The following is a 27971-nucleotide window of genomic DNA, read 5'->3' as shown; positions in this document are numbered from 1 at the left end:
ATTTAAATAGTATTTTTTAGGTTAAATTCAAGCTTCGCAATATCTTTTTTTTTATTAAATTGTTAGGTAGAAGCACAGAATAGTTACAAAACGCCCTCCCCCTCCCCATGTTACAAATGGATTTCAAAATAATAACGTGATTATTTCAGCACGGTGGCAAAAGTGCACAAGTACCTTTTTTTTCAGTATTGCTCCTAGTGCTCCTCCTATTATGTATGTTTTCTTTACTTTCTTCAACTTCCATATACCTTTCAGCTATCTGGTCAGTTCTGTGAATTTGCTCAGTTTCTCAGCCTTTTTGATATTAACCCTGTTGTCTGCTGGAATGGCAAAATCTAGACTTTTCCTCCTTGTAAACTATATGGATAGGTTTATCTGTTTGTACGTCAACATCCCATAGTATTTTGTGACTTCCATTTTCAAGTACTGCTGCCAGTTTGTGTGCCTGAGTGTTCAAGATGCAGCTGTTCTCCCTTCCCACTTGATCTTGTCTATCCTTGAATTCTTTTTGGGTTAGTTTACCGCATTTTCTTATTATGTGGTTTATTGTTTCGTCATTTTGTTGACAGAGTCTACATTTGCTGTTTTCTTATGTCTTGTCAATTTTTATTTTTATATGCTTGGTCATCGTATTATCTTGTGTGGTTGTTGTTAGTAATTCAGTTTCTGTTTAGGTGTCACTTTCGCAGCCATGTCCAAGTGTTTTTGTTAATTCCATGTTTGGTCATCCTTTCATTTCTGTTGCTTTTGATAGTCTGCTTCCAGAAATCCCAAGTATTTTTAGTTGTCATGTTTGCCTAGTTTCCTCCTGTTCCCTTTGTTTTTGGTATTTCCGTTATCTCCAGTTTTCTCCGTCTAACAATCAACAGTATTCACTTTTTCATTCCAAATTCCATTCAAATGTCCTGACTGAATATTCTGATTATGTTTATTAGCGTCTCTAGTTCTTTTTTTGTTTATGCAAAAAGTTTCTAGGTCGTCCATATACATTAGGTGGCTCATTCTTTTATCTTTAATTAATTAATTAATAGTACATGGTTATTGCAATAATGCAAAATAATTTGCAAAGTTTATCGAAAAAGGTGGTGAATACTTGAAATCTGGAGAGACGTGTTGTCACTCAGACTCCAGGGAACACCACATTTTAGTTTGAATAGCATGTTGGTTAGTCTGTCACGTTTTAGTTTGAATAGCATGCTGGTTAGTCTGTCACGTTTTTATTTGAATAGCATCTTGGTTAGTCTGTCACGTTTTAATTTGAATAACATCTTGGTTAGTCTGTCACGTTATAATTTGAATAGCATATTGGTTAGTCTGTCACGTTTAAATTTGAATAGCATGCTAGTTAGTCTGTCACGTTTTAGTTTAAATAGCATGTTGGTTAGTCTGTCACGTTTTAGTTTGAATAGCAGTTTCGTTAATCGTTCACGTTGAAATGTTAAAATAGATAAAACTAACAAATTTGTAGGCTAATCACGTTTTATTTTAAAGCGGCATTTTAAAATGTCACGTTTTAGCTTAGATAGCATTTTTGTTGATCTGTCGCACCGATAGAACAGACGCATCTTGAAAATATCCAACATGTACGCGATAACTTTACCTATTCCCTCCTCTCCTAATGTAAGTCGATTAAAACCTGAAAATCGAACTTGTAGACACACGGATCAATAGGAATGGAGGGGACACCTGTATTTATCGCTTTTTCGCACGGTTGCTATGGAGCTGTAATAAACACTGGCCGCCTTTTCCGTGTCGTTATGAACGGGATCTGTTTAATGATGATGATGATTATGACTACATCAATAGCAATAACAACAACAACAACAACAACAATAATAATAATATACGTGCTTCCTCACGTGTACGTAAGTCATGGCCTTTCATCGCCCATAAAAAAATATGAAAATGAAATCATCAGCCGTCTAGCTGAAACCATTTTCTCCATTCTTTATCTGTGCCTAAATCAAAACGTAGATTCCATGAACAAGGCTTCTTTCTTAGAAGTGCAATTGTCGATCTATATAAAAACCAAGTAGGTCCAAGGATGGAGTACTGCTGCCACATTTGGGCAGGAGCTGCTAAAAACAGTCTAATCTGCCTTGACAGAGTAAAAATAGGCTCCGTGGGTTAGTGAGGGATGCCCTTTTCTCTTTCCTGAAACCTCTCTCCAACAAAAGAGACATTGCGAGCCTGATTTTGTTTTATCTTTACTTCCATGGCATGTGCTCGTCTGAGCTCCAATCTCTGGTCCCCCCCCTCGCCAATCTTTCATGATAAATACCCGCCTAGCTGAAACCACTGTCAAAAATTTTCTCCACTCTTTATCTGTGCCTAAATCAAAACGTAGATTCCATGAGCAAAGCTTCTTTCATAGAAGTGCACGCCTGTGGAACTCTCTTCCGTTTGCTTGTTTCCCACCTGACTACAACTTGGATGTCTTCAAGTCCAACATAAACAAATTCCTGATGAATTGCCATCTTAAGTAAGACACTTTATCAGATCTCCATTACTAACGATTACTACGATACTATCCCATTGATTACTGTACACGCAATGACCCTTATCCCCGAGTGGCCTCCGGGCCTTGATAAGTGATGACTTCCATGTAAAAAAAAAAATCAAAGATGAAATGGAAAAATATAATTGAAAATATCTAATATCGCTTGCGGCAAAAATTAAGATATTTTAAATTTCAAAATAATTGTTCAGAATTCGTTATAAAAAAAAAATCCTGTTGTCGTAATGACGTCAGTTTTATTTATTTCATGGATATTTCGCTGGCAAGTATTTTAACAGTGAGAAGAAAGAGAAAACTGTATGGAAATAAACGTGGAATGTTCGCATATACATATATATATATATATATATATATATATACCAATATGTAGTTGTTTGTTTTTACTTCATTTCATACTCTTGTCCTATTGTATAAGCTCCAGTAATAATTGTTGAGCTTGGGTATTATCCGGATAAGCTTCGTCATATATATATATATATATATATATATATATATATATATATATATATATATAAATTCGTATTCCTGTCTGTTTGTTTGGTTGTTTGTTTACAATTTGATTAATATAGACAAAAGGTTCCCTACTTTACTCTCTCATTTATTTCTATATATAGTTTCATTCTTGCAAAGTAGATACAATTAAGAGATCATCCCATTTACATATTACATTAAGAAAAATCGATTTTATAAAATAGTGGTATCTTAGTTAATGTTTCTAGCGAGAGAATTGTTATAAATGTTCTATTTAAAATTGTTATTTAATAAATTTTAAACAGTAATTATATTGATAACATATTTAATTAAATTTATTTGGAATTATTATTCCAACATCGATTTTCTGAAAATCATTTTTTTTTTAGAGTTATTTGCCCTTCGGAATACAACCAAAAAAACTATCACCAAATAAAATGTGGTAATCTCAATAAATTTCTAGCTTGAAAAAATAATTCCGAGTAGATAGAAAGCTGTTTGGCTTTTATTGTTTTTCAAATATTAAAAAAAAAACACTTACGAAAAACCGAAAAGATTTCATTTGTTTGTTTTTATTATTCTTTAAACGGCTATACAGAAATCGGTAAATTTTTACGATGTGACCAAACATCGTTTAACACCTAAAAAAAATAAAGCTCCACTGCCCCCCCCGCCTCTAAATACCACAATTTACACTTTTTTTTTCTTTTTCCACGTTAATCTCAAACTTAACTTTCTAATTAAAAAAGTTAAATTTTTACGACGTAATCCAGCATCGTTTAACCTCAAAAAAAAAAAAAAAAAATGAAGACCTACTTTTTTTTGGCCTGATACGTTTAAACAGCCTTTATAAATAATATGAAATAAATTTTGGAAAAAAAAAATAACACTTTAGAGTGGGGGGATCACTTTTCCATATATATTTAACGTAAAATGAGCACCCACTTTTTGGCCACCAAGCGTTCAACGAGACATCTCACCTGTAGCATTTTTTCAAGTTTGGAATATGAGGGAGGGGGCAAAGCATGACAAATACACTTTTTTTGGTGGGGGGGATTACATTTGAAACGTAAAATAACGATAAATTTAATTAATTTTTATGAGATCACTCTGTACTTTCACCTGACAATTTCATAAAAAAACGAAATATGACAAATTATATTGGGGAGATTACATTAGAAACATAATATGACGAAAAATTTAATTTAATTGTTTTACTTGGCTAATTTTTTTTTTTTTTCACTGCCATTTTATTGAAGCAAAAGTTGTAATGATTTATTTTTAAATATTTATTTGAGGGGAGGGAGTTATCTTTCCAGTGCTCAATATCCGGAAAATAGTTTCTTCTCTTTGTATCCCTTCTGCCGAAATATCTTCTTTTTTGGTGGCGATTACATTTACATGGTTTTATCCGTTCTTTTATTTTTTGTTGTGGAGGTATCCACGTTGCCCATGATGAAAATGATTAGTATAGCAGGTGTGTTCCAAACGGAACTTCATGTCAACCCAGGCAACGCCGGGCACCCATGCTAATATATATATGTGTGTGTGTGTGTGTGTGTGTGTGTGTGTGTGTGTGTGTGTGTGTGTGTGTATATATATATATATATATATATATATATGTGTATAAATATATATATATATATATATATATATATATATATATATATATATAGTTTATTTCAAATATTTCTCATATGTTATATCTCTCCTCTATTAGAAATAGGGTACGATTATAAATATCTCCAGTATCAAATAATCCTTATACACTGAAATTTACTTTATGTATGAAAACCAAAGCGGGGAGATATAACATATAAGAAATATGTTGAATCTAGTCTCCCCTTGCTGTTATTTCAGATCATTTGAAACCATAGCGTAAAATTTTAATCTTCTCTCCACCAAGGCCAGAGGTTTGGGGGAAAATATCAGATATTTTGTAATTCATATGCAAAACTAGGAAAACAAATGACTGTAAAAAAGTGCCAAAAATAGGATCTGGATGATGGATTATCTCCTTAATGTGCGACCTTAAAAGCAAATGTCACATAACCCACTACACAATTCAGATCATTACCTTTCCAACGAGCTTTCATTTGTTAAATTCTGAACATGTGAATAACTACAGAGGCATGAAACCATATTGAAGTGATCTTTTTCAGTGAACAGTCAGCAGGAGAGACGATCGCCAACCTACCGCATCCAGCATCTGGGCCACAGCATCATATCAACCCTGTCGTCATAGGAGCAGCTGAGACTGCACCATTGAACTTCTGTGGGTGTTCGAGCCGAACCATCTATAACTACACATGTTATAAATGTTTAAATATTCATAAAAAAAATGCGTTGTTGGAAATACCAATTTTTGTTAAAAAGAGAAAGTAAGTCGAGTGACAGAATCTACAACGTGTTGGATCCGTTAAAATGTAACGACGCCATAAAATAAACAGTGGGTTCTCTGAAGTGCAATCTAAAATAACATATATTTTGGACTAAGTTACTGCATGGAGGTATGTGAAGCCCGGGCGATTTCACGGATTTCAATGAAAATAAAAATATAGGAATATGAAATATTTGTTCATTATGATTCAATCTCGGGCAACGTCGGCTCTCCCTGCTAGTGTATATATATATATATATATATATATATATATATATATATATATATATATATATATGATAATGATTGCAACGTCTTGTCAGACGAGTGCAACTCCCTCAGACACTTAAAGTCCATGAGCCAAAAAATGACTTCCATCACCACAGGACCATTTTGATAGACAAATGCCTGAGGGAGTATCTATACACATATGATGTTACAGAGTCTTAGCTTTGTACGACAGCTAAGTCCCTCTCTCTCGGTTCAAAATGTTGAGATCCAACAACAAGCAAGAGCAAGATAGCCAGCAACAACTTAAACTGCAGACCAGCTTAATGCGGGTACTGGTCTCCCGCTTTATGTTTTTTTAAATCAGAGATTTGCTTCTCCTAGAAAGGTTGCCTTCACTACGGCTTACGGAAGCCCTCTCCACCCCAGCACACACATAGATACACACAAACACACATTGATGTTTATGATTAAAAGTGGGAACTGACAAAATAATGAATGGGGAGGTCAGCTGATCGGTTTCGCTCACACTTTTCATAAGCTGGATCGAGGGATTTCCTTTTTTTTTATTAATAAAATCTAGTTGAATGGGAGACGATACGTTTAAAATAAAATGGGAGACGATATGTTTAGAATAAAATACGAGACGATACATTTAGAATAAAATGGGAGACGATACGTTTAAAATAAAATGGGAGACGATACGTTTAAAAAAATAGCGATATAGTGTATAAAAATTTTTTTAATGAGATATACTATATGTCTAAAATACTGATCACGTTCAAACCTAAGAGATTCCTATGCGTATGATATAACCTGCAAGCAAAGGGGGTGTCTCTTAGGTTTGAACGTGATCAGTCTCTATGTGATATCATATGTATTGGTATATCCACAAAAGAGAATCATTCCCAAAGATCAGTGTCGTAAAGTTGAAACACCGTAGACCAAATAGAGTATTATGGCAAATTACATCATATTTTTTTTTGGAGTTGAGAGGAGGTTCTCTTTGTGGAAGCCATGCGAATGATACACCGTCAATAATGTAGAAAACTTGCATAATTTAAGGCGAATGTTACTTCGATGTCTGTCCGTGTGTGTCACTCAATTGAGTTGAGTTAGGAAGTTAAGAAATAAATAATTAACTAAGACAACACTAGTCTCTCTTTCTCCTCAGTCAATTCCCTTAAAATAAAACCATTTATATAAAAAAAAAAACACTTAGCAAACGTTTCCTTATGTCTTCATTCTTTCGGAAAAGGAGCTTATTTCTATAGCAGCCACTTGATGAAACAACAACGATGAAAAGAAGTGGTGACGTCAGACAAGCACGTATAAACACCCCCCCCACACACACACACGCGTATAAAGAAATCGTTTACAAATATAACAAGTTCACCATCTCTTCATCTTCTTTACCTAGCCTTAACTTGATGACATCTGATATCGAAGTCATCTATAATATAAATCTCACTTGTCTGTTTAAATGTATGTATGTATGTATGTATGTATGTATGTATGTATGTATGCATGTATGTATGTATGTATGCATATCTGCCTAAATCTTTCGACATAGGCGATAGATTTTCATAAGATTGGTATCGTTTTGAAGCTCGACCCTTTCGCCGACAAATATCGAAAAATTAATTCCTTCACCTTCAACTAGGCACTTTTTTACAGGGAGGGGTCGCTTTTTTCGCCGATATTTTTGAAAGTCGTCCCCTCTTTTCGATTGATTAGCCTTAATTTAGATCTTCGCCACTTCCGGTTTGGTGATGAACACAACAGCAAAGACGTTACGTTTTTTTGGGGTTTTTTTTCACATTCTTTTCCTCCCTCATGGTACGGATTCAAGCCTGCCTGCCTACTACCAATTTTTTTTTTTTTTTTTTTGCTCAACACACATATCCAAACAGCCGGGCAATGCCGGGAACCCAGGCTAGTCTATAATATAAAAGGCATTTGTTCTCTCTTTATTTCATTTTACTTCAGTTAAACTTATCAGAACTCAAGGGCCCCATTTTAGGGAGCTAACTCTTGATCTCCATATGAGATACATAGATATTCTTTGAATATTTCATTTAAGTTCTCCTCTACATCTCAAACACTGGATAAAACAGTTTGAAACATAATTTTTCTCCCTCCAACTGACCATTTAAATAACTAGAGCTGTGACAACAGCATATTCTTTACATTCTTTTGACTCTCGGATATATATCCGACATAGTAAGGCACAATCAACCTTTACCCCTGATCTGAAATGGAACACGTAAATCAAGTCTGTTGCCCAGGTCACTGGAAAGATGGTGGGATCCTTCTACCGCTCCAGAAGATATCTCACTACTGATGCAATTCTCTATCTATATACAAGCCAAGTATGTCCAAAGATGGAGTACTGCTGCCACATCTCGGCTGGAGCTGCTAAAAACAGCCTATCCTGCCTTGACAGAGTGCAAAATAGACTTCGTGGCTTAGTGGGGGATGCCCTTTTCTCTTCCCTGAAACCTCTCTCCCACAGAAGAGACGTTGCGAGTCTGTCTTTGTTTTATCATTATTTCCATGGCAAGTGCTCATCTGAGCTCCAATCTCTGCCCCCCCCCGCCAATCTTTCACAAAAAACACCCGGCTAGTTGAAACCACTGTCAATAAATTTCCCCATTCTTTATCTGTGCCTAAATCAAAACGTAGATTCCATGAACAAAGCTTCTTTCTTAGAACTGCACGCCTGTGGAACTCTCTTCCGTTTGCCTGTTTCCCACCTGACTACAAGTTGGATGTCTTCAAGTCCAACATAAACAAATTCCTGATGAATCGCCATCTTAAGTAAGATACTTTATCAAATTCTCCAATACTAACGATTACTACGATACTATCCCATTCATTACTGTACACACAATAACCCTCATCGCCGAATGGCTTCTGGGCCTTGATAAATGGGAAACCCCATGTAAAAAAAAGAACCACATCAGTCTATATTAAACCATATAAGATTATAACGGATATATAATCAAGAGTCAAAACAATGAAAAGAATATTCTGTTGTCACAGCCCAAGTTATATTTTTCTTGTGGTGTGTTAGTTTTACTGGATTCCAGGACAAGAATTCATCTACTCTGGTGGAGTATCCATCTTTGTACTGTTACTTTAGGTAACATTACTTGAAGAAGCTGCCCCATTCCTCATAAAAGCCAGTGTTATTTAGCTATACCAGGGAGATCTTATTTATGGCGCGAATACTGTGATTTTGAATATTTGGTCAGAGTTTCCTTGTAGAAAAAAGTATCCTTGTTGTAAATATTAGAGTTCTATTATTAATTGAATTAACCTACCGTAGAAAACACTTACAAGCATAAATAACAGAATGACTGACTAGACTAAGCCCATGTACATAAGTACATATTTATTACGATATCGACAAACGTGAATGAAAACAGCAACACTACAATACAGAACAATATAATAAAGCGGTACTCACTTTCGTGGTGGCTCTACCGTGAGCAGTAGGTAATATTGTTCATTCTAGAGTCTTGCTCTGATTCAAGTGGGCATCGTTACCACGAGGGGTAAAAACATGCATTTCCTTCTGGTGCCAGGAATCTCTCTGACCCCAAGGAAAGTAACTCTCCGGTCTACTCCGTAACCAGTGTTGTATGCCCTTATTCCCGACATCCTCATGCCAGGTTGTCCTGACAAACCCCTGTACAGAGAAACCTTAGACACTCGAGGATAGTTTCTAGTAGGCATTCAAGTTCTCTCGGAATAGTAATCCAATATGTGATCCAGCGAGTTGTTTAGATTTCTTATGGTGTCTTAGTTTTACCAGATTCCAGGACCTTGACGGGTGGAGTATCCAGCTTCGTGCTGTTACTTGATAACATCACTAAAAGAAGGTGCACTATTCCTTGTAAAAGCCATTATGGGTTTGTCATACCGGGAAGATCTTATTTGGGCTGCGAATACGATGTGATTTTTATTATTTAGTCATACCAAGGATATCTTATTTGGGTCGCATTTTTTAATATTTATTCAGGATTTACTGGTATAGAAAAGAATTCGCGTGTCAGGTTGTCTTGACAAATCTCTGTACGGAGAGACCTTAGCCACTATAAGATAGTGTCTAGTAGGCATCCGAGATCTCTCCTGTAGGTATTCAAGTTATCTCCAGTTTTATTTTTTTTATTATTATTAGTTTATTCAAGCTGGGGATGGGGTATCCTACCAGATGCTAAACATTCACTCGCTATCTCATATATTCTAACCGAGAGATCTTTTTAAGATTCTGACCATTATGTGCCATTGTTTGAATCTCTCTGGTACTTGGTTCACCGAGTATATTTGCCAGGTAGTTTTGTTTTTTTTTTAAATTCTTTTTCATGAGTCCAGTTGCTCCTACAGTTACTGGAATGACAGAGATCTTCCTAAGATTCCAATTTCTTTTTATGTCATACATACGACCTTGGTATTTTGTTATCTTTTTCCTCTCAACTCTGTTTAACCCAGTATCGTTAAGCAACACTAATTTCTACTAAGGTTGCTTCTTTCTCCTTCTTATCCCATATCACTATGCCAGGTTTAATATTTCCGTTTTCCAGATACGTAATCGTAGGAATTACAAAGTTATAGTGGATGGCATATAAGATTTCCAACTCGAGAATCGGAAAAATCGGAGCTTTTTGAAGTATCGGAATCGGAATCAATATCAGAATCGGAAAAATTTGAGCCAATTTTCTGATGCCAAAACCGATTCCTTAAATTATCTTTTTTTTTTATTATTATTTGAGATATCGGAATCCAAAAAAATTGAGCCTATTTTCCTGTGCTAAAACAGATTCCTTAAATTATCCATTTTTATTAATTTGATTTTGGTTTATAAAACATCTTCCACTGCTTGTAGTAATAATAAAATAATAAATATTTATTGATTTAAACTTCCAGTAAGATTAAAATCTCTAGATCATTCCCTCACAAGTGCGGTTTTAGGTTGGAGAAAATATATGCCCATTTAATATGTATTTTTACAGTAACCAGGACAAAATAACACTTTTATAGTTAGATATTTCAAGATTTATTAAGAATAGGAATCGGAATCGGTAATTGTATCAGAATCGGGAAAAATGTTGGAATTGTCCCATCGCTATTTCCAACTGACTCGAAAACTGTTGGGCCGATTTTTAAAAAATTTCACACGAAGGTACTTGATGTGTTTGGGAGTGTTCTTACCTTGGTTTTATCGGAATGCGTTTGATAAGTATCGAAAAACCAATAATCGAAAAACTCCGATTAAAGAAGGAAGTCTGATTTTGACAAAAGTTAACACTTTTATACAACCTAACATCGCAAGTGCATTTGAGAAGTTTTATCATTGCACAAGCAGAAAAGCCCGGCTTATAAAATCAACTACAGATTCGTTTATAAGACAGGGGCGCGTTCAGAATGAGTGTTTCTTTTATGAGCACAACTGAACCATGATACTTTACTCTTGTAGATTTAACTTTAATTCAAGTGATTATGTAGAAATAATTTCATAAAGTTAACAATTTTCATAAGTCAGGCGTGCGTTCGAAATGAATGTTTCTGCTTAGAACACAATTGAACCATGATACTTGACTTCTGCATTTTAAACTTTAAGTAAAGCCATTATTTACAGAGAATTTTATAAAATCAACAGTAGATTCTCTGCAGTGCAATGTAGACTACAATGTATTATGGACTAAATCACTGCGGGGATGTATGTGAATTCCCCCTGCCCCACCGGAACATTGCTGGAGGGGGAGGGTCCTAACTAGAGCAAGCATACAATCGATTCGATAAAAAAAAAATGTATGATGTGTGATGTGTGATTTCATCTATTTCTATAACAATAAAAGCATTCAATACCGGACAACGTTGGGTCTCCCTGCTAGTTATCTACTAATTATCTACTAATTTGGAAATAAAATGCTAATTCTCCGAGTAATATATTATGTAAAGAAGAATCGTATGTATGTATGTATGTATGTATGTATGTATGTATGTATGTATGTATGTATGTATGTATACGGTATAATCACGTTGACACACCGGTTCTTGTCAGATCACCGTTGAGCTTGACTAGTACCAGATGGGTGGCCATTTGGGAATTCTAGGCGCTGTATGTGCTTTCCGCTTATCTCGGCATTGCTTCTAGTCGTTCTGAACCCCCACTTGCCACTGGTATTTAACAATGTCAGCTCAGGGGAGGTGTGGTTGAGATTGCGCAACTCTTGCCACAATAATTTCACGTGCAGGCACCCTTACAGTGTGTATCCATAGTCTGTCAAGACTGAAGGAAGCCTTCATGTATGTATGTATGTGTGTATGTATGTATGTATGTATGTATGTATGTATGTATGTATGTATGTATAATTAGAGAGAAATGGGCTTGGCGGAGGAGAAAGAGAGAGGTCGTTAAGGGAAGAGGGAAAGAGAGAAAGATACAAAGAGGTAAATTGATAACAGTTTCAATATATACTAGCAGGGGTTACCCGGCGTTGCCTGGGTGATCGGCCCCCTTCCCACTCCGCGGGGTAACAAAAAAAGTCACCCCTCTGGATTTACATGCTTGGTGCCGGCCTCCCCCCTTCAGGGAGAGATAATCCCCAACCCCACCTTCAGGGAGGAGGGTGCATGGAGGCTTCTCCTCCCCCCTCCCAGGAAAAAAGTCACCTCCCCCTGGCCTCTTCCCCCCCCCCCACTCTTGGGGGGGGGGACACCGGCTCCCTCCTTTGGGGGGAGAAATATCCGTCGCGTGGGTACGTAGGTTAGGTGATCCAGTACAATTGCAGTTTTTAGTAACGTCAACTGTGTATTAATTCATAAGTAACTAATTTTTATTTTTTTTTATTTCTCTCTCTCTCTCTCTCTCTCTCTCTCTCTCTCTCTCTCTCTCTCTCTCTCTCTCTCTCTCTCTTTCTTTTTTTAAGTTTCGTGTGTTTTAATTTTTCGTTACTGACTCGCTGGTTATATAACAACCGCAACAAAAACATAAATAAATAAATAAACATACGTGACCCTACTTCTGCTGACGTCACGCCTGCACTTAAATGACCTTAATTTGTGTACATAATCGCTCAACACAAACGATTTGATTGACAGAAGATTTCGATATCGTCTTTTGACCTTTCGATTATAACATTATTTTTTTGTTTCATCAGCTTTTCAAATTTTCGACATTTTTGGCACGATTACGTAGACATGAAAACTTTTGGCTACGCACGAAGGGCAGTTTTCGATATGGGGAAAATCAAACTCCCAAACTGTTATACTCCCTATATACTTACATCCCCACGAGGGCAGAATTATACACAAGATTTGGTTTTTGAATAGGAAAACTCTTGCTTCCTTAACGATTTATTTACATCTATCCTCGAGTTTAAGGCAGCATTAACTACAAAGTTGATTTTAAGATGTAACGAACAACCGCCAACAGCATTTATTTAGTGCCTTTCACGGGGGCAGAATAAGAAGCAAGGTTTGTCTTTAATATAGGGAAAATCCACCTCCCCAACAGCTTCGAGCCAAGATCAAAATGTAGTATCTGTTCTTTGGATGCTGCACTTCAATTTTTTGTTCTCTGTCGGTGGAGGAGTAATCCTTCACGACGGAGGCAGTTTTAATTTTTGTTCCTTTTTCTTCACCTTAAAATCTACCCTGCTGTATAACTTTATCCCGTAGGGAGACATTGTAATGTGAGAAATTGATCTCACAAACTCAATACTCCCTGGCAGAGGCAAAACTAATTCCACAATTACAAAACCATACCTTTAAACTCAAATTTTATTCAGTTATAACATCAAAGAAAGGTTATTGGTCCTGGTACAGGCCTTGCAAAACTGTGGGTCAGTTTTGCCTCCCAAATTGGGAGCCAGTAGTTAACTCCCTTTGTTGGAATGGTAGTGTGGTTTTCCTTCGAAAAATTCCATGACAATTCATGGTGTTCTCGGCAAGAGTTCTGGTGCCATTAATTAGGCTTAAATCGAGTTCCATGGAACTCTAATTGAATTGAGAAAGTTCAAACATTTAGGTGATATAATCATAATGAAAATATTCAAATGATGCCATCCTCTAACTGGGATATCTTCGGCGCAATATAAAAGTGTATCTGCTTGTAGAGATTTAAAGTCCTTTTTCGCCAAACATTTAGGTGATATAAACACGAAGAAATTGTTGCAGCTCCATTCTCGATAAGGCATTCTTCTCGGAGCCAACTTTTGGTGAGCCTCGCTCTTGCCGAAGTTTTCGTCGACTAAAAAAACAAATGGATGTTTACAAAAAAGGCGCCAAGTAATTATCTTAGCCCATACAAATTAACCAATCACAGGCTGCCTACAAGGAATGTGCATAGGCGGCTTAAAACATGAAAATGGCATTGTAACTGGAATTTCTCACAATAAAAAGGAACAGCTATAGTCGTTTATAAGTTTGTTTTACTAAACACAGATTCAAAATTGTTGTCAAAAAACAAAAAATATAACAAATAAATGTTATCAAAGACAAGATAAGTTACTTTTCTACCTAACTGGATAATTTTTTTAGTGTTTTTATTTAATGTAAAATGTTTATTCGGTTTGAAAAGCGGGTAATGTTGAACGCTGCCGGAGAACAAAAAAAAAAAGATGCCCACGATGTCTTTGAAGACTCGATAATCACTTCAAAATAAGAAACGAAACATCATTCGCTCATGTATGAAGTACTGCTGTCACATCTGGACTGGTGCATCCCTCTGTCTGTTTTACAAGTATTGTAATGGTGAATGCTCCGACGAACTAGAAGCCCTTGTACCTCCTCGACGTAAATACCCCCGACAAACCCGATAAGCAGCAAAGTCCCACCCATAGACAGTAGAGATCCCTAAATGTAAGAAAGTCTTCTGCTCTAATAGATTCTTCCCCAGAACTACTAGACTTTGGAATTCCCTTCCGAGTTCCTGCTTCCCCATGACATACTGACATGTAAACAGACATCTTGCTGCTCAATTCCCTACATAGTATTCCTGCAACTTATGTCCCTGATAGTAGCCCCCATTTACAGCAAAATGACACTGTGTCTTTTTTGTGGTGAAAATGGAGGAGAAAAGAAAAAGCGGACAGAGATTTGGAAGCACGTGTCGATGGCAAATGCAATCCAAACTTGTAACAAAAAATAATCGGACAACAGTTTAGTTGTACCTATTTACTATGCCTCCCCACGGGACAGAGTTAGACACCAGGGTCGTTTTTTAACGTGGAGAAAAGGTACAAAAATAAAAATTGTCTCAGTCGTGAAGGATTTCTCCTCCACCGAAAGAGAACAAGAAATAGAAGTGCAGCACTGCAGCATCTGAAGAAAAAAACAGTTTAGTTGTAGCTGCGGACTGGGAAACAGGTAATTGACCAGCTGAAAAGTTACGCATCCATGAGTTGAAAAGTACCGTTAGAAGCAGCTTATCTTACCTTGAGAGAGTTCAAAATAAAACTTCGTAGCCTAGAAGGGGTTGCCCTTTTCTCTTCCCGACAACCTCTTTCGCACAGAAGGTTACATCGACCGAAATGTTTTGAAAATGGCGCTCAATATGAGAACAGTAGTCTGATGAATCCAAATAATACAAAGATAAGCTTTAATAAGTAGAAAGGTAGTTTCATACTTTTAGAAGACACTTATTTTGAATAGAATTTAAGGATAAATTAGAAAATTTTAAATGTCAGGAAGATGATAAAATCATTTTTATTTACTTTTTGTTGGTGTTGTAAGTCAAATATTTCGCTAAAAATAGCCTCATCAAGGTATTAAGTCCAGTCCGTAGTTAACAACAAAACGAAGAAGAAAAAAAACTACGACTGGACTTATTACCCTGATGAGGCTATTTTTAGCGAAATATTGGACAAGTCAAGGGGAAACACATACTTGAGGACAGGAGACTTCGTTAGTTCGGTCATATGCAACATCAACAAAAATAAATGAAAATGATTTTATCATTTTCCTGACATTTAAAGTTTCCTAATTTATTTGTAAGCTTTAATATTTTATTTGATAAATTTAATATTTTATTTGATAAAATTGATATTTTATTTGATAAATTTAATATTTTATTTGATAAATTTGATATTTTATTTGATAAATTTGATATTTTATTTGATAAATTTGATATTTTATTTGATAAATTTGATATTTTATTTGATAAATATAATATTTTATTTGATAAATTTGATATTTTATTTGATAAATTTGATATTTTATTTGATAAATTTGATATTTTATTTGATAAATTTAATATTTTATTCGATAAATTTAATATTTTATTTGATAAATTTAATATTTTATTTGATAAATTTGATATTTTATATGCGCTCATATGCAACATCAACAAAAATAAATGAAAATGATTTTATCATTTTCCTGACATTTAAAGTTTTCTAATTTATCTGTCAGCTTTAATATTTTATTTGATAAAGTTGATATTTTATTTGATAAATATAATATTTTATTTGATAAGTATAATATTTTATCTGATAAATTTAATATTTTATTTGATAAATTTGATATTTTATTTGATAACTTTAAGATTTTATTTGATAAATTTAATATTTTATTTGATAAATTTAATATTTTATTTGATAAATTTGATATTTTATTGGATAAATTTGATATTTTATTTGATAAATTTAATATTTTATTTGATAAATTTGATATTTTATTTGATAAATTTAATATTTTATTTGATACATTTGATATTTTATTTGATAAATTTAAGATTTTATTTGATAAATTTAATATTTCATTTGATAAATTTAATATTTTATTTGATAAATTTAATATTTTATTTGATAAATTTGATATTTTATATGCGGTCATATGCAACATCAACAAAAATAAATGAAAATGATTTTATCATTTTCCTGACATTTAAAGTTTTCTAATTTATCTGTCAGCTTTAATATTTTATTTGATAAAGTTGATATTTTATTTGATAAATATAATATTTTATGTGATAAATTTGATATTTTATTGGATAAATTTGATATTTTATTTGATAAATTTGATATTTTATTTGATAAATTTGATATTTTATTTGATAAATTTGATATTTTATTTGATAAGTATAATATTTTATCTGATAAATTTAATATTTTATTTGATAAATTTGATATTTTATTTGATAAATTTGATATTTTATTTGATAAATTTAAGATTTTATTTGATAAATTTAATATTTTATTTGATAAATTTAATATTTTATTTGATAAATTTGATATTTTATTGGATAAATTTGATATTTTATTTGATAAATTTAAGATTTTATTTGATAAATTTAATATTTTATTTGATAAATTTGATATTTTATTTGATAAATTTGATATTTTATTTGATAAATTTGATATTTTATTTGATAAATTTGATATTTTATTTGATAAATTTAAGATTTTATTTGATAAATTTAATATTTTATTTGATAAATTTAATATTTTATTTGATAAATTTGATATTTTATTGGATAAATTTGATATTTTATTTGATAAATTTAAGATTTTATTTGATAAATTTAATATTTTATTTGATAAATTTGATATTTTATTTGATAAATTTGATATTTTATTTGATAAATTTGATATTTTATTTGATAAATTTGATATTTTATTTGATAAGTATAATATTTTATCTGATAAATTTAATATTTTATCTGATAAATTTAATATTTTATTTGATAAATTTGATATTTTATTTGATAAATTTAAGATTTTATTTGATAAATTTAATATTTTATTTGATAAATTTAATATTTTATTTGATAAATTTGATATTTTATTGGATAAATTTGATATTTTATTTGATAAATTTAAGATTTTATTTGATAAATTTAATATTTTATTTGATAAATTTGATATTTTATTTGATAAATTTGATATTTTATTTGATAAATTTGATATTTTATTTGATAAATTTTAGATTTTATTTGATAAATTTAATATTTTATTTGATAAATTTAATATTTTATTTGATAAATTTGATATTTTATTTGATAAATTTGATATTTTATTTGATAAATTTAAGATTTTATTTGATAAATTTAAGATTTTATTTGATAAATTTAATATTTTATTTGATAAATTTGATATTTTATTTGATAAATTTGATATTTTATTTGATAAATTTGATATTTTATTTGATAAGTATAATATTTTATCTGATAAATTTAATATTTTATCTGATAAATTTAATATTTTATTTGATAAATTTGATATTTTATTTGATAAATTTAAGATTTTATTTGATAAATTTAAGATTTTATTTGATAAATTTAATATTTTATTTGATAAATTTGATATTTTATTGGATAAATTTGATATTTTATTGGATAAATTTAATATTTTATTTGATAAATTTGATATTTTATTTGATAAATTTAATATTTTATTTGATAAATTTAATATTTTATTTGATACATTTGATATTTTATTTGATAAATTTGATATTTTATTTGATAAATATAATATTTTATGTGATAAATTTGATATTTTATTTGATAAATATAATATTTTATTTGATAAATTTGATATTTTATATGCGGTCATATGCAACATCAACAAAAATAAATGAAAATGATTTTATCATTTTCCTGACATTTAAAGTTTTCTAATTTATCTGTCAGCTTTAATATTTTATTTGATAAAGTTGATATTTTATTTGATAAATATAATATTTTATGTGATAAATTTGATATTTTATTGGATAAATTTGATATTTTATTTGATAAATTTGATATTTTATTTGATAAGTATAATATTTTATTTGATAAATTTAATATTTTATTTGATAAATTTGATATTTTATTTGATAAATTTAAGATTTTATTTGATAAATTTAATATTTCATTTGATAAATTTAATATTTTATTTGATAACTTTAATATTTTATTTGATAAATTTAAGATTTTATTTGATAAATTTAATATTTTATTTGATAAATTTAATATTTTATTTGATAAATTTGATATTTTATTGGATAAATTTAATATTTTATTTGATAAATTTAATATTTTATTTGATAAATTTAATATTTTATTTGATAAATTTGATATTTTATTTGATAAATTTAATATTTTATTTGATAAATTTGATATTTTATTTGATAAATTTAATATTTTATTTGATAAATTTGATATTTTATTTGATAAAGTTGATATTTTATTTGATAAATTTGATATTTTATTTGATAAAGTTGATATTTTATTTGATCAATTTGAGGGAACAAAACGCATTATATAACTCTTCTTAACCCCCCCCCCCCCCAAAAAAAAAAAAAAAAAAAAAAAATTTTTTTTTTATTCTGTTCATTTGTTCAAAAAATATTCGTAAAAGTTTTTTGAAGAAAAAGAAATTTGTGTTTCCTGCTTTCACATTTGAGATCTCAAATATTTCCGGAGGATATATAGCTTAGTCTGATTTTACACAAAGAATATAACAAAGGTACAACCGGAAATGCTAAATTGCACGAGGCTTCAAAGCTAACATTCAAAGCATCGCATCCTAGTGATGATAAATAAAACGATAATATAACTGTTGCCATTTTTTTATGAGACAATTATTGCAGCTTGTAAGAACTATTTTCCTGCGCTAGCTGACATATCAAACTTTCTTAAATTGATACCATGTTCGTGGACCATAGCAAACTCAAGAGAAAAACTTTACATTTCTTTTTTAGATGAGGATTTCTGATTCGTATCATTTGGATTCATTGGACTACCTTCTGGAAGGTCGGATGGTTGGTTGGTTGTTTTTGTTTTACGGCATATCAACCTTTTTCAGGTTATTTAATGCCGAATCTAGTTATTTTGAGGAACGATTTTTAATGGAGTATATATATTTTTTTTAAAGTCAGATTCTATTTAACCTATAGTTGGGACCCTAACAGGTACTACCACTCCGGGTCAGAGTGGACCTTTTTTTTTTTTTTTTTTTTTACATGAGTGTCACCACTTATCAAGGCCCAGAGGCCACTCGAGGATAAGGGTTAATAGGTATACATTAGTCATTGTGATTTTAGCATAGTAAACAGTGGGAATTTTGTAACTTGGATTACTTAGGGGGACGATTCAATTAGAACTTGTTCACATTGGACTTTTTCTTTTTTTTTTTTTCATAGGTATCAACACATTATCAAGGCCAAGAGGCCACTCAAGGATAAGGGTTAAAGAGTGTACAGTAGAGATTGGACAATATAATAATCATTAGTAATGAAAATTTGTTAAATTTGATAACTTATATGGAACGGCTCATCAAGAACTTATTTATGTTAGACTTGAAGACAACCATATTGTAGTCAGCCGGAAAGCAGGAAAACGGAAGACAATTCCACAGGCGTGCAGTTCTAAGAAAGAAGCTTTGTTCATGGAATCTACGTTTAGGTTTAGGCACAGATAAAGAGTGGGGGGAATTATTGATAGTGTTTACAGCTAGACGAGTGTTTCTTGTGAAAGTTTTGCGAGGGGGGACCATAGATTGAAGCTCAGTCGAACACTTTCCATGAAAATAACGATACATCAGAGACAAACTCGCAACATCTCTTCTGTGAGATAGAGGTTGCAAGGAAGAGAAAAGGACCTGGGAGCAATGGCAATTAAAGGGTGGCTCCACACTCCCCAAGTCCCACAAGGTGGGGCGTCACCATCGGATATAGTTTTAGGTCATATCCAGGACCGGTGGAAGGTCGGAGGTTATATTGACTACTGTACACTCATTAACCCTTATCCTCGAGTGGCCTCCGGGCCTTGATAAGTGGTGCCGGCTGTGTAATAAAAAAAAATACCGAGTATCACCATGTTAACGCGTGTGTAAACGTGTGCACTTCCTTACAAGACGTCTCTTGTAAACGCAATAGAAAACGTTTTGCATTTATTCATATAAATAGAAAAAACGTCTAACACATTTGGTGATTTTGATATAATTTTTTTATTATTATTTTTAAATAAGACTAGCGAGGGGTACCCGGCGTTGCCCGGGTGTTTGGAGGTGTGTGTGGAAACTCCGGAGGGGGGGGGGTTAAAAAAAAGTAAGTATGAGGATCGAACCCGAACCCTTGAGGCAAAGTTGTAAATTAAAGTGTGAAAAAAAAAGCGTGACGTTAAACATTACACCACCGCCACATGCTAATGGAAACACGTTTGAATTTATTTAATTACTTGGATTTAGCAGGTGCCCGTTTTGATGAGGTCAAGTTTGACTGCGGGATTTCATTTACTGCTGAACGCTTTTTTTTTTTTTTTTTTTTTTTTTTTTTTTTCCCAAGATGTTATAGGAAAAAGATTAACCCACATGCGGCGAGCGACAGATGTTGAATATTTATCTTCCCGAAATCGAGCAAATTAAATAGACAGGCGAGCTTCGTTGTTAACTGTGAGATATTACGATTTATATGTGATATAAAAAGTTTTAAAATGTTGTGTAGCGAGCGACCGCTTCTCTGAAAAAAAGCCTTTTGTTGACTTACAGAAAAAGCGAACACATATGCATACATACATACATTTTCGTTTTTATATATATAGATTATGAAGAAATGGAAAGAAAGAAGATAACAGTTTATATGAGCGATGGAGAGAGAGAAAGAGAGAGAGAGAGAGAGAGAGAGAGAGAGAGAGAGAGAGACCCTTATTTTGATTTAATATGTTGATCCACGGAATCCAAACATGATTGAATTTCAAAATAACCAGAAATAAAAGTGGCGTCGCTTTATTGATTGAAGATAGGAGGTGGGGAGGGATAAGAGAAAGAAAGAAAGAATGAAAGAGAAAGAATTAGAATGTTCTTTTCAAACATAACTCAATCCCGAAACTGAGGAATATTTTTGCATGCATTTTATGTGGTTAAAATATATAGGAAAAAAAAAACACCGTACGGAAAAATAGTCGATAAATTAATCTATATATCTACAAAGGTGAAAATGTCTGTCTGTTTGTGTGTCTGTCTGTGTACATTTCCCTACCAAATAACTCTGTCAATTTTCAGTCTACAGACTCAAGATTTGACATAAGGAATATTGAGATTTGGGAAAATCTTTTTAATCGGTTTTCGACTGGAAATTTGGCTGTCAAGAGCTCAAAGGCCAACGATTTGACCTTCGAAAACTCTACCAAACTCCTCCGCCAATTTTGGGTCTGAACACTTGAAAATTTAAAGTAGGTTACTTGGACATGGATGAGACGTTGTAATTTGATTTGAACCCAAAAAACTAAATGTAGAAAGGTCAAAATTGGGGTCAAAGTTTTAAAAAATTGACCTCTGCGGTCTCTACCAAATTACTCAGCCAATTTCTTGTCTACACATACGAAATTTTACATAAAGGGTATTCAGAGATAAGACAAGATTTTTAATCGGTTTGGGTCGAAAATTTGAGCTGCTAAGGGGTCAAAGTTCAAAAGATTTGACCTTTGCGGTGTCCAGCAACTACGCAACCAATTTTGAGTCTAAACATTTGAAATTTATACATAACGGATCTTTTGACATGCGGCAAGCATTTTAATCAGTTTTGGGTGAAAACTTGGCTACCAAAAGGTCAAAGTTGAAAGAGTTGACTTTTGCAGATTCTACCAAATTTCTCCGCCAATTTTGAGTGTAGAGACTTGAAATTTTAGATGTAGGTAACTTGGACATGGGTAAAACTTTTTATTTTGATTTGAGATCAAAATAATAAATGTTAAGGGGTCAAAATTGAGGGCAAAGTTTTTAAAAATTGACCACTGCGGTCTTTACGGAATTACTTAGACAAATTTTGGTCTAAACATTTGAAATCTTACATAAAATGTATTCACACGTAGGGCAAGTTATGAACAGTACATGAGGCCCGAGCAAAGCCGGGCTGAACTGCTAGTTTATATAAAGTAATAGATTTAAACTTTTTTATATAGATTAAACTAAATAACAAGAATGTGTCAAAGCAACGGGGAAAAATGCATATTTTTACTAGATCACTGACCTGTAATTAATCTTCATATAAGTAATATTATTAGGTACTAGCAGAGATACCCGACGTTGCCAAGGACCAACGAATGTTTCACACTCCCATATTTTATTATCATCGAAGTAGGCGAAACCACCCTATTTTCAATGAAATCGATTAATTGTTATCTCTGTTTGGGGACCCATCGCGGTACACCGGAAGCTTTACCTTCCTCCTCGCACTGATTTAGTCCATAATATATTGCACTGTAGAGAACCTGCTGTTGATTTTATGAAATTACTTTTAAAATGCAAAAGTCAAATATCATGTTTCAATTGTGCTCTAAACAGAAACGTTCATTTCGAACGCGCCCCTGTCATATCAAAGAACCTACTGTATATTTTATATGCCTGGCCTTTCTATTTGTGCGGCGAGAATGGGTTGAATTAAAGTTTAAAATGCAAACATCAAGTATGATGGTTTAGTTGTGCTTTAAACTGAAACATTCATTTCAAACGCGCCGCTGTCATATAAAAGAACCTACTGTTGATTTTATACGCCGGACACATTTGTTGGTGCGGCGATAAATTTTCTTAAATGCTTTTGTGATGTTAGACTGCGTAAATGTAGCTTTAGGCAAAATCGAACTATTCCATCTTTCTTCACTGTTTTTCTTTTCGATAATTATCGGAGGCATTCCGATACAAAACCTATGTAAGAACTCTCAGACACACAAAGTATATTTGTGTGAAATTTCCAAAAATAAGCCAACCGATTTTTTTATTTTTTTATTTTTTTTTTATTTAGGCACGGATAGAGAGTGAGGAAAATCATAATAATGGTTGTAGCTAGTCAAGTGTTTTTTGTGTAAGTTTGGTAAGAGGAGGGGCATAGATTGGAGTTCAGTCTAGCACTTGCCATGAAAATAGCGATATAGCAGAAAAATTCTTTCTAGAAAGATATTAGGTACTCAGGGATTTTTATCCTCGGGCCCTCAATATCAACAAGAGATTCGACCATTCCTGTAATGATCCGGTTCCTGTTGATTTCGCGATGGGATGTTAGTTCTACGCAGTTCTGTAGTGGGGGAGGGGTCCACCCTCCCGAACTTTGCCTTCTCTCTTTGAGAAAGGGGTTAGTTTATTGTTCATCGCCTGAGGCGCCCTTGCAGGGAAATGCCAACTGGGCTGCCCAGGCACTTTTTTGCAGGTCAGAGTGGTCCCCTTCACGAGGGCGCTGAATTCTCAATATCACTTTCCGACCCTGGTGTCTAAGTTCTTGCAGTGGGAGAGAGAACTACAAACCCTTATGGGAGGGACTACGTGAAAGTTGCCAAAGTCCCAAAGTAAAAGCGTTTCCGTGGAACGAACTGAATTCGAACTCGGCACACCCAGGTTATCAATCCGTGTTGTTAATTGCTTAGCCACCGTGACCTCCCTGCTTGTGTGTATGCGACATCAGTGACAAAGTTAACTTATTAATTTTGAAGATTAATTAACTTATTTGTCATTCATTTTTAATACAATTATTGATTTCATTTTAATGTCTCTCTATATAAAAATAATTTTGTGTGTCTGTATATCTGTGTGTGTGTGTGTGAGTTCGTTCCCTATGGACTCGAAAACGGTAGGGTCGATTTGTATGAAATGTCACACGAAGGTACTTTATGTGCCTAGCAGGGTTCTTAGATGGGTTTTGTATAGGAATGTCATTGATAAGTATCGATAATCGATAATCGAAATAATTTGGTGAAAGAAAGAAACAGGCGATTTTCACCCAAGTCAACACCTTACACAGCCTAACATCACAATTGCATTGGAGACGTTTTATTACCACACAAGCCGAAAGGTCCAAGATATAAAATCAACAGTAGGTTCTTTTATATGACAGGGGCGCGTTTGAAATGAATGTTTCTGATTAAAGCACAATTTCACCATGATACTTGACTTTTTTTTATTTTAAACTTAAATTCAAGCAATTATCACCAAACAACCAGTCATGTCAGGCATATAAAATCAACAGTAGGATCTTTGATATGACAGGGGCGCGTTCGAAATGAATGTTTCTCTTTAGATCATAATTGGAGCATGTTACTTGACTTTTGCATTTTTAACTTTAATGCAAACCATTATGTATAAAAATAATTTTATAAAATCAACAGTAGGTTCTCTACAGTGCAATATAGATTACAATGTATTGTGGACTAAGTCACTGCGAGATGCTTATGAAGCTTCCTCCATGTACACAACGGTGGATCTCCAACTAGAACAAGCAATCAATTGATTTAATTGAAAAATGGGCGACTTCATCGATTTCGATGACAATAAAAATATGGGAGTGTGAAACATTCGTTAATCATCATTCAATCCCGGGCAACGTCGGGTCACCCTGTTAATAATAAATAGTTCTGTTGGGCAATATCATTTTTCATGGGCAAATGATTAGCATTTATGTATTGTTTGGATTATCCGAACTGCCCTTCTCCTCTTGAGTGTTATTTTTCAAAACGTTTCGGCCGATATAACCTCCTACCTTCTTCAGGTGTCACTTGTCAAACACAGGTAATTTTTTTGTCGAATCCGGGGATCTGCACGGAATTTCAAACGGAACCCATTTTCTCACCCACGAGTGTAGCATGCTCTTTTTCCGTCGAATAGAAGTTTTAAATAATTCGCGATTGTATTCTGAGTATTCGCCTGCACAGAAGAATGTCACTTAGAACCGAAGTTTACCTAGTACTTCATTTTTCTTCATAGTAATTACCTGGTGGAAAGATGTGACACAAGGTTGGAAAAGTGTCATTTGAAACCAGCCAGCACTCTAGAGGAAGAGTACTCTGATCGAACAAAAAATGCCTGGGTAACCCCGTCGGCACTCGTCCGTTGGGGTACCTCAGACGATCAGCAATAAATTAACCCCTTCTAAAAAAAAAAAAGGTGAGAACGTAAAGCCTGGGAGGATAGACCTCCTAGAACTGCACAGGACTATACCTCACATCGACAGAAAATAGATCATCCTAAAAAATAGTCTGCGTTTGGTATGAAGTAACTAGAAAAATAAACATTCTTATAGAAAATTTTCACGGGTCCTGCTAGTACATTATCATCATTATTATTATCATTATTATTATTATTATTATTATTATTATTATTATTATTATTATTATTATTGTTATTGTTGTTGTTATTAAAAAGAAAGAAACGTGCGTTTTTATCTTACTTACCGAAGATGCCTGTAATCGGCGATTGTATCCCACGGGTAATAAGTCCTGTCCTCTCGCCATAGGCCTGTATCTGGCCAACAAACACTGATACCTGGATTGTTCAGCTTGTTTGTTGTTGTTGTTGTTGTTGTTGTTGTTGTTGTTGTTAGCTAAGCTAACGATATTGACGACGATAACGATGATGGTGATGATGATAATATTGAGTAGTGCGGTTGTTCGGACGAGGTCTGAGCGCCGCTCTCACCTCGCTAACGACCGACTCGCTTTCATCATCGCCGCGAGGCTTTTCACTTCATAGTTTAAATTAATACTTGATTTTTTTTTTCTCGTCTTTTTTTTCTTCTTTTCTTTGCTTTCTCTGCTTATCTCTGGCATCATCATCATCATCATCATCATCATCAAAACCATTGTCATCAGCATTATCATGATCGTTATAATCATCATGATGATCATCGTTATCATCATTATTGGCACCATCATCAGCATCATAGCAACAACTAAATATAGATTATTCGGACTACTATTTTCACTTTGGTTGTTATATACCACAACGTTTCGGCCGATGTAACAACCGACCCACTAAGTCCGTTGTGATAGGGAGACAAGTTTTTACTTTGAATTCTTTGCATGGCAGAAACTAAGAGAAACAATAAGAGTAATCCTGCAGTATAGTTAACAGATGATAAATCGATAAGGTAATATATATATATATATATATATATATATATATATATATATATATATATATATATATATATATATATTGGCAAAACCAAAAACAACAAGAATGAATAACTTCATATTTGTATTTTTTTCGGATATTACAATTGTTTCGACATAAATCAGACAATTATAAATTTTATATCATTTAAAAAATTTTCATATCTACATCTCATCAGATATGTTTGAAAAAGAATACAAAATTCGTATGTATCTTGACATGTTTTTCTTTTCATTAAAAACTACAACAAATAACTTATACCAAACGCATTAAAAATTAATTTTCTATCGACTCATTCTGAAAAACTTCAAATTTTTTCAAAATTAGATTTTGTTCAATGCTCTCTCTCTCTCTCTCTCTCTCTCTCTCTCTCTCTCTCTCTCTCTCTCTCTCTCTCTCTCTCGTCACATGGGAATCAAAATGACTACCTGCCCCTCTGTTGTCTGTGGTTGGTGTTCCATTTCTTGAAAAAATAATAATAAAAAATAAAAAAAATGACCTACTCTACTATTAACCGTTTGTTCGAGGGGTAAACTGATGTGGACCACGAAAGGACAATCCGGAACACGGTATAGGTTTTAAAGATGTATTTAAAAAAAACGAAGTTACAGAGAGAAGTGGTGACTTGTCAGTCGGATATCAATAGAGAATCCCATTTCCGTTCTCCCGTGAGTACTTTGCTCTCGATTAATATAGCATCTGGAAGAGTCCATTCATGGGTAGCTAACGATTCCATAACACTAAGACATTAAAAAGCGAGTATAAGTTAGGTTAAATGAAATATATTTTTCTCGCTTAAATAAAATTCAAGCACAGGTAAAAAAAATAAACGGGACTAGGAATTCGAATTGTTGGTTGGTTGGTTGGTTGGTTGTTTTTGTTTTACGGCATATCAACCCTTTTCGGGTTATTTAATGCCGAATCCAAAGATTTTGAAGAAATTTTTTTTTAATAGAATAAATATATTTGTTATTTTCACATCGGTTTCTATTTAACCCATAGTTGGGACCCTAACAAGTACTACCACTCCGGGTCAGAGTGGACCTGGGAGCAATGGTAATTAAAGGGTGGCTCCACACTCCCCAAAGCCCACAAGCTGGGGCCTCACCACTGGATATAGTTTAAGGTCATATCCAGGACCCCCATTGAGGGACTTTTACCCTCTGCGGTGGGGGGGGGGGCAGTCGGCGTATTCTAATGCCCCACCGACAGGGCCGGAATTCGATAATTTGATTGTCTCTCGCCTTTTCTTTTTCTCTGCAACCTCTCTCACGGAGAGGTGATGTTGCTAGTCTCAATCTTTTGGATGAATATATATTTCGCATAATTGTCTTATCTATTCCCTGCACGGATTCCATGAACAAAGCTTCTTTCTTAGAACTGCACGCCTGTGGAACTCTGTTCCGTCTGCCTGCTTTCCACCGGACTACAACTTGGATGTCTTCAAGTCCAACGTTAACAAATTCCTAATGAACCGCCCCTTAAGTAAACACTTCATCAAATCTCC

At 33.3% G+C, this 27971-nt stretch overlaps 1 protein-coding gene across 2 annotated transcripts in view; it reads right to left on the bottom strand.

Moving 5' to 3' along the window:
- LOC145297777 (uncharacterized) overlaps positions 1–26036 on the bottom strand; it is a 139905-nt gene extending 113869 nt beyond the window's left edge. Inside the window, exon 1 of one of the 2 annotated variants that reach the window (XM_080144029.1) lies at positions 25744–26036. The gene's annotated coding sequence lies outside the window, so the exon portion shown is untranslated. Of the gene's footprint in view, positions 1–15043; positions 15186–25743 lie in introns of those variants that run through there. The other variant, XM_080144031.1, reaches the window with a different exon arrangement.
- Between the last annotated feature and the right edge of the window lie 1935 nt (positions 26037–27971).

The sequence above is a fragment of the Euprymna scolopes genome, chromosome 18, assembly GCF_053919585.1.
Source record: "Euprymna scolopes isolate OS-2025 chromosome 18, ASM5391958v1, whole genome shotgun sequence".
Taxonomy (NCBI): Eukaryota; Metazoa; Mollusca; class Cephalopoda; order Sepiida; family Sepiolidae; genus Euprymna; species Euprymna scolopes.
Note: the sequence above shows the minus strand (reverse complement) of the source record. Positions and strands in the feature narration are given on the sequence as shown.